This window comes from Gavialis gangeticus, unplaced genomic scaffold (genome assembly GCF_001723915.1).
Source record: "Gavialis gangeticus isolate Ggan-Ray unplaced genomic scaffold, GavGan_comp1, whole genome shotgun sequence".
NCBI lineage: Eukaryota > Metazoa > Chordata > Crocodylia > Gavialidae > Gavialis > Gavialis gangeticus.
In genome coordinates this window covers 23,516,736-23,523,971 of record NW_017729033.1, presented here as the reverse complement: position 1 = coordinate 23,523,971, position 7,236 = coordinate 23,516,736, and positions in this window count along the sequence as shown.

Sequence of the window (7,236 nt, the reverse complement as noted above, 5' to 3'; positions counted from 1 at the left end):
CATCAGAAGGCTCATTGTAATGTATATCCAATGCATATTAAAATCCATGCCTTTTCTAAACTGACACTCCATGCCTTTTCTAAACTGATGTCTGGAGAGCTAGTCAAATGATAACATCATAAGTCAAAAGGAAGAAAGCTGATTGGTCAAGGGAACACTTTTTTTAGTTAGACTGCTTAGAGTTCTATTACATAACTTCAAAAGCTAGTTAACATCATTGAGAAAAGATATCTTGATTAAGCATTCAACAACCTCACTACTGCTGTTACAGTGAAGATTTTGAAATTTTTTTTCCCACTATTTCAGAAGACTAAGCAGTAGTCCTGCAGAAATCAGGGAAGGTTAGCATGGCATCTCTAAATCTTAATATTTCTCAGATGAAAACAAGGCCATTTTTCAAGCCTTATGTACATATCCAAAATGTACAAATGAAAAAGGAATCTAAAGAGTATTTTACTTATTTAAGTCACATTTTAAGGATTCAAGAAATCTTAGTGATATTACAAAGTGGCTTCATTTAAAATTTATATAACTTGAATTTTAATTTTTGGCTTTATACAGATAGGTGTGTTATACAGATGGGCCCTTGCTGGTTATATGAATCATAAGATAATTTTAATCATGGCTGTCCAAGTTCCTAGCGGTCAGGGCCCACAGACTCGGGGGGGCCTGGGTCACAGTCCTGGGGCCCACATGCCGTGTGGGCTGCAGACCAAGGGCTGCTTGCTCCAGGTGTCCCCACCCTGATCTCTTCTCTGCCACACAGGCAGCCTAGTGCTTCTCCACCACCACCCTGCTACATGCACAGCCCAGCTTCCTGCCCCTCCCCCTGCACCCTCTCACTGGCTGTGCGCTACATGGGTAGCATAGCTTCCCCACCCCTTAGCTGTGCCGACAGCCCAGTCCCCCTCCCCCCAACTCTTGCCTACCTGTGTTTTGTGGACAAACTGGCTCTCCCCTCCCCTCCTAGCTGCTTGGGTAGCCCGTCCTCTGCAGTATAGGCAGCCTAGCTCCCTCTTGCTGTGCATACAGCATGCCCCTTCCCTCCTAGCCAGGTGTCTACCTGCATTGTGGGCATCCTGGATCCTTACTTTCTTGTGTGCAGCATAAGCAGCCCAGCTCCCTTCCCCACCACATATGCAGTACAGGAAGTCTGGCCCCCTGCCACATGTGCAGCTTCAGCATCTTAGCCCTTTCCTATTGTACTGCTGGGAGAAGGGAAGTCACATGAGTGGGGGAGGGAGAGAGAAGCCAGAGCAGTGTGGGGAAGCCTGAAGAACCTGACTGTCCTGCCAGAAGTAACAACCTGATTGGTGGGGAGGGCAGTGGCAGCCATGCCAGGAGCCCTTTGGGGGCCACAGTTGGACAGCTTTGTGTTAAAGTCAGGTGGTAATAATACAGACTTGACTGAAATAATTAGGATGCAATTAGGACACAGAGGCTCTAACACACCAAAAACACTCTGCTGCCTCTAAGGCCCCTGCTTCACAATTCGTATATTATGCAATTACTTGGTTAACTGCATAATAAATTCAGACTGGCCACACATGCAAAGTAATTATCACATAATTACCTGGTTAATAATGCATTAAATAAAACCATGTACATGTGCAAAGTAATTATTGCATGATAAAAATGACTGTCCAGTCGTAAAAAAAGCCAACCAGCTATAAAGTTAGTGCTTGAAAATTGTGTAATAGATCTATAGCTGGGTTCTATCTAGATTTAATTTGAACGTGTAGCAGGGCCCCAAATGGACTAGATTATGCTTTTATTTAATACTTCATAATAAAAAATGATTTCTTACTGTATTATGGGAGAAATCCTGAAAGATCACATTTTATTCTATTCAATGAATTGTATTCACAGATGTATAGATTTATCAGTCTGCAATGTTTAATGATTATGACTACATCATTCATGCCCAGGATAGTAATGATGTCTGCATCACTCGAGCTATGCTAGGAGCTGACACTTGCTGGACCTGTCACTGACTCAACCACTCAATTTTTGTCACTTAAACTGGCTTCCAAATGATAGATTGAGTGGTTGAGTCAGTGACAGGATCAATGCTAATGGAAGGGCAGCATTGAAGTCTCAAGGGCCCAATCAAATGATATCTCTTCCACCAGGACCTCGATGTAAAACTGGCAAATGTCAGCAGTGTTTGGGGTGCTTTCAAGTCCACTGTCCTCAGTGACTGTGAAGAGAGATTAGATTCTCTACCAGGAAACACTAAGACTGACTTGACCAAAATAACCAGGAGATCCAAGAGTTGATTAACCTCAAGGACAAGGACTTCTGTGTTTGTCAGAGCACCATCAACTCCAAGCAAAAGAAACTGAATCACCAAAAAGCCAAGGCAGAGGTCCAAAAAGGACTCACACCATGAAGAACAGATGGGAAGACAAGGTGAAGGAGATTCAACACTTCACTGATATCCATGATTATGTGTAGTTTTTTCAATGTCACCAAAGTCATCTACTGTCTGAGCACTTGGCGACCAGCCCACTTGACAGGTTTCCTCCATCCTTAGGTTTCAAGGGAAGGGTAGCCATCAATGTCCATTGAAAGGATCATTTTGAATATGCAGTCAACATTCTCAATCAAGACACTGTTGTTGCGTGTTCTCAACTCCATTCTGAAACACTCAATCTGAGATGATCTTGGAATCCTTCCAACCCTTGAGAAGATGAGAAAAGCCATCAAGCAGGTAAGGGATGACAAGGGATCTGAAGCCGATGATATACCTGCCAAAATTTTCAAGCAGGCAGGAGAGGAGCTCGCCTCATAGCTCCATACCTTCATCTTAAGGATCTGGAATGATGAGGAAATTGCAGGGACACCATGATCATGACAATCTGCAATAAAGAGGACGTATCCAACTGTGGAAATTACAGAGGGATCGCTTAGCTGTTCATCACAAGAAAGCTCATTGCAAGAACTGTCCTGAACCATCTTCTTCCACTTGCTCAAGAACTTCTCCCAGAATCTCAGTGCAGGTTTAGGACACCAAGAGGCACAACTGACATGATCTTCATTGCTTTCCAGCTGCAAGAAAAATGCTAGGAACAACATAAACCTCTCTATATGGCCTTCTTTGAGCTTGTGAAAGGGTTTTTTCTGTCAACCGAGAAGCGCTGTGAAAGATTCTTCTGAGGTATAAATGCCCACTGAAATTCATCACCATTCTTTGCCTGCTCCATGGTGGTATCTCAGTGGTGGTTCTCAGTTACAGATCTATCCCAGATCTCTTTGAGGTTAACTTTTTGGAGTTAAGCAAGGCTGTGTCATCACTCCATCATGTCTCAATGTTTTACGTCTGACCACCAACAAGCTTCCAGTCACAGTGGAGCCATTCCAGTCACAATGGTAAACTGTTTAATTTCAGCTGACTCCAAGCCAAAACCAAGACCACCCAACCTCAATCACTGAGCTCCAGTACACTGATAATGCTATAGTGTATGCCCACTTGGAACAGACATTCAGGTAATTGTCGACACCTTTACCAAGGCATATAAGAAAATGGGACTGCCATTTAATATTCAGAAGACTAATGCCTTCCATCAACAAGTTCTTAATGAGCAGTCCCCAGCTCTTGTAATTCAGATTTATGGTGAGACTCTGGGGAACACTGAGTATTTTCTGTACCTCAGTAGCCATCTCACAAAAAGCTGACGTTGATGAAGAAATCCAATATTGCCTCAAATGTGCAAGTGCAGACTGAGGAAACTGGTGTTTGAAGATCGCGGCATCAGATTCGAAACCATGCTTCTGGTTTATCAAGCAGTTCTGATCCCTACCTTACATTGTCCATGTCTCAGCTCCATATAGCGTAAGATACTCCTCAAGCCACTAGAGAAGTCAATGCTGCATGCAGAAGATCCTTCAAGTCTGGTGGGAAGACAGATGCACCAACATTAACACCTTCTCACAAACAAACACCATGAGCATTAAGGTGATGATCATCCAATTTCAACTTAGCTGAGCTGGTTATGTCATCTAGATGTTCAACTCTAGACGCCCAAAGGTAAGTTTTATTCTCTCAGCTCAGTAAAGGCGTATGCTCAAGAGGAGGGCAGAGAAAGTACTTCAAGGATGTTCTCGAGGCCAACTTGAAAAATTCAGTGACATCAACTCGTGGGAAACTATTGCCCAAGACCATCTAAAATGGAGGAAGAGTCTGCTGCAAGGATCTCAGTACTTTGAAACCTCAGAATGACAACAGGAGAGGGAAAAGCAGGAGTAGCAGAAACAGTGTTGCAGACAAAATCAAGAATCTAGAGCCATCCACCCTGGTCGGAAACGCATACCCAAGTTGCAGTAGAACCTGTCAATCCCAGATCACCCTTGTTAGCTATCTTTGGACCCCCATGGAGGACAATCAGCCTCGACTATGAAGGATTTTGGATAATGAACGTTTAATGTTAGTGATCCCACTTAACTCTCCAAATACACTTGGAGTATGCGTAAGCTTACTTGCTTGTCAAATGTGGAATGTTGATCTGTATGAACTGTTGAAGTTCCAGTATTTGGGTTCCTCCTGAATCGAGACAAAAAAGGTGAAATTTTGGAATGCTTTTTTCAGCAAAATGAAATATTCCAAAAAATATTTTGTTTCGATTGTATTGAAACTCGTTTTTTGTTAAAATGGTACACTTCATTTCAATCATATCATTTAAACTTTGTAATATAAAAGTCAAATAGAACTATATTAGCCTTTGAAATCTTCCTTTTAACAGTTTCCCACAAAAGAATACATCTTCCAACTGAACGGTTTGATTTTGTTGAATTGGTATTCTTCAATGCAACAGTTTTTTCTGTCAGAAATTATTTGAAAAACTCAACTTAGTTGTACATGATAATGGGATATTGACATGGGTTAGAATTGATGGTTTTTAGTTCTTTTCCTACTCATGGCTTGAAAACTTTTATGTGAGTAACTATCTCTCAGGCAGGAGGTTTGTTGGACTCTAAGGAAGCCACTTCCTTGTCAAAATATTAACCTTTTTGTCACCCTATAGCACAGTGGTTCAACATTTGTCCAAAAGAAGGAGGTACTGGGTACTGAATCCTCCTCTAAGATTCATTTATGTATTTTTATCCAATAACTATTTAGTATGACATGGATAAATGGTCCTTGGACCAAGGACTGGAAGCAAGATTACCCCTCTACCACTAGCTGTAAGATTAGAGAGCTATGCTCGTGCTTGTTTCTTTCTCTAGCCTGATGACTCTCTTAATTATTTTATCCAAAATGAAGCAACTTCAGTAGGAGGTATGAGAATGCCCTCCATAATAGCCTGTGGTCTGAGGCACAGGACCCTCTCCTGAGGAATAGGATTTGTGAGTTGGAATTGCCCTGTACAGAGGAGTGCTGAGAACCCAAGTTTCCCACTTGTAGGATAAGTACTCTAACCACAGAGCTCCTCTTGTAGTACTATGAAAGATGATGATGACTGTTGTATTTTGGGTACAGCCCAAAGTTAGTAAATGTGCTCTGAGAACACCTACCAGATGAAGCTTTTAGGAGACAGAAACAGAGAAACACCTAGTTTCTGGATTGCAGTGAAGAAGGAGTTACTCTCCATGTGCAAATAAACACAATTTTAAGCTACAGTAGTAACTCTGTGGACCAGCCACAGCAGCTGTCCTCCTCCTTGCAGGCACTTAACCTTCCAGGGCTTTTTCAGTGAAGAATTTGCCCTTCCTCATCTGCTCAAAGGGCAAATACTTGTATGTGTGCATTTGTGCTGCCACTTTTCTAAAAAGAAAAGGCATGGGGGAAGGGGCGCAGGGCATAGAAATAGAATAAAAAAATGTTTCTTGAGCTGGAGATTCCTCAGGAACAGAAGGTTTTTAGGGTTTTTTTTACATGGCTTTCCCAAACTAATCCACAACAATGCCAGAGACCTCTCAGCAAGGGATCACTACAACCAAGGCTGTGAACATAATTTCCAAGTAATATCAAAGATACTACGTTTTTTTCATCACATTTGAAATTGTAAGAACTTCAGCTAATCCAATAGCCTTTGTTGCAAGGTAATTTGCATCATCACAGATCCTCACAGGAGGTGAGAGGCTCCATACCAGCTATGAACTGACTGCCCAGAGGGTGTTTCCATCTATTGAAATCCTATGAAATACAAACTTTCATGTCTACACAGGGGGGATGTGACAATCTTTTCTCCAATGCCTGATGAAGGGGGTTTTTGCCCGAAAGCTTTGCAAAATAATTTAATTGCAAAATCTTGTTGGTCTAATAAAAGAGATCATCTCTACTATGAGTCCTGATTGTTAATCCAATACCGCACTTGGTGTTTAGTTTTGTTTCATTTTTTTAAATAGCAGCTCGTATAATCTATTCCAAATATACCCATTCATTTCAATATTGCAGTGTAGCATAGATATCTATAAAAACTCACCTTTTGGTCCTTAATACCAATGATGTAATTGTTTTTGCCAGATGTCAAAAAGAATAGAAATACCCCATGTGCTTTGTGGTAACTAACCATACAGCCGTTGATCATCTTTAGCAAATAAAAGGGAAACTTTAGCAGAGATGTATTGGATTCCATTCCCCAATATTATTATTTTATGGTTTCTCTTTGACAAATATATATTTTTATTTAATAATGTGCTAGAAATTAGACTGAATAAAAACATCAAGAAGCTTATATTAAATGCACATTTTAAAGATTTGATTTTTTTATTATTCAAATGGTTCTCCAAATATTGTGCTAACACAATTTGGGGAGAGAAGTGAAATAACAGAAGTAAATTAAGTATCCTCATTTACATTGTTTTTGATTACTTAAAACAGACTTGGAGCTAGCTTTGTGTTCTTCCTCAGTCGATGATTCTCAGCAAATTCAAAGATGAGGAAAAATATTCATATTCTGCACTGAGCCGGGAAATGAGAGGTGGGAATCACTCAATTCATTTTTCCTGAATGGTCAGGTATTTGCAAGTGACAATGGCACCAGTAAAGAATTGCCAGATTCTCATTTTTGTTAAGAACTGAGTACAGTAAAAACACTTTGCAGGCATACAGAATGACCAAAAAATCAGGATGTGAGCTATTCCTCTCTAGTCTTCCTTCTCTGAACCACTGCAGATTTTTAACTCTGAATCTTTATTTTAGCAGTCAAGCTACATCTATCATTACTTCAGACTAGATCCAAGCACTGTTGCAGTCAGTAGTGGGAAGGAGCGTATATTTACTCCCCAGTAACT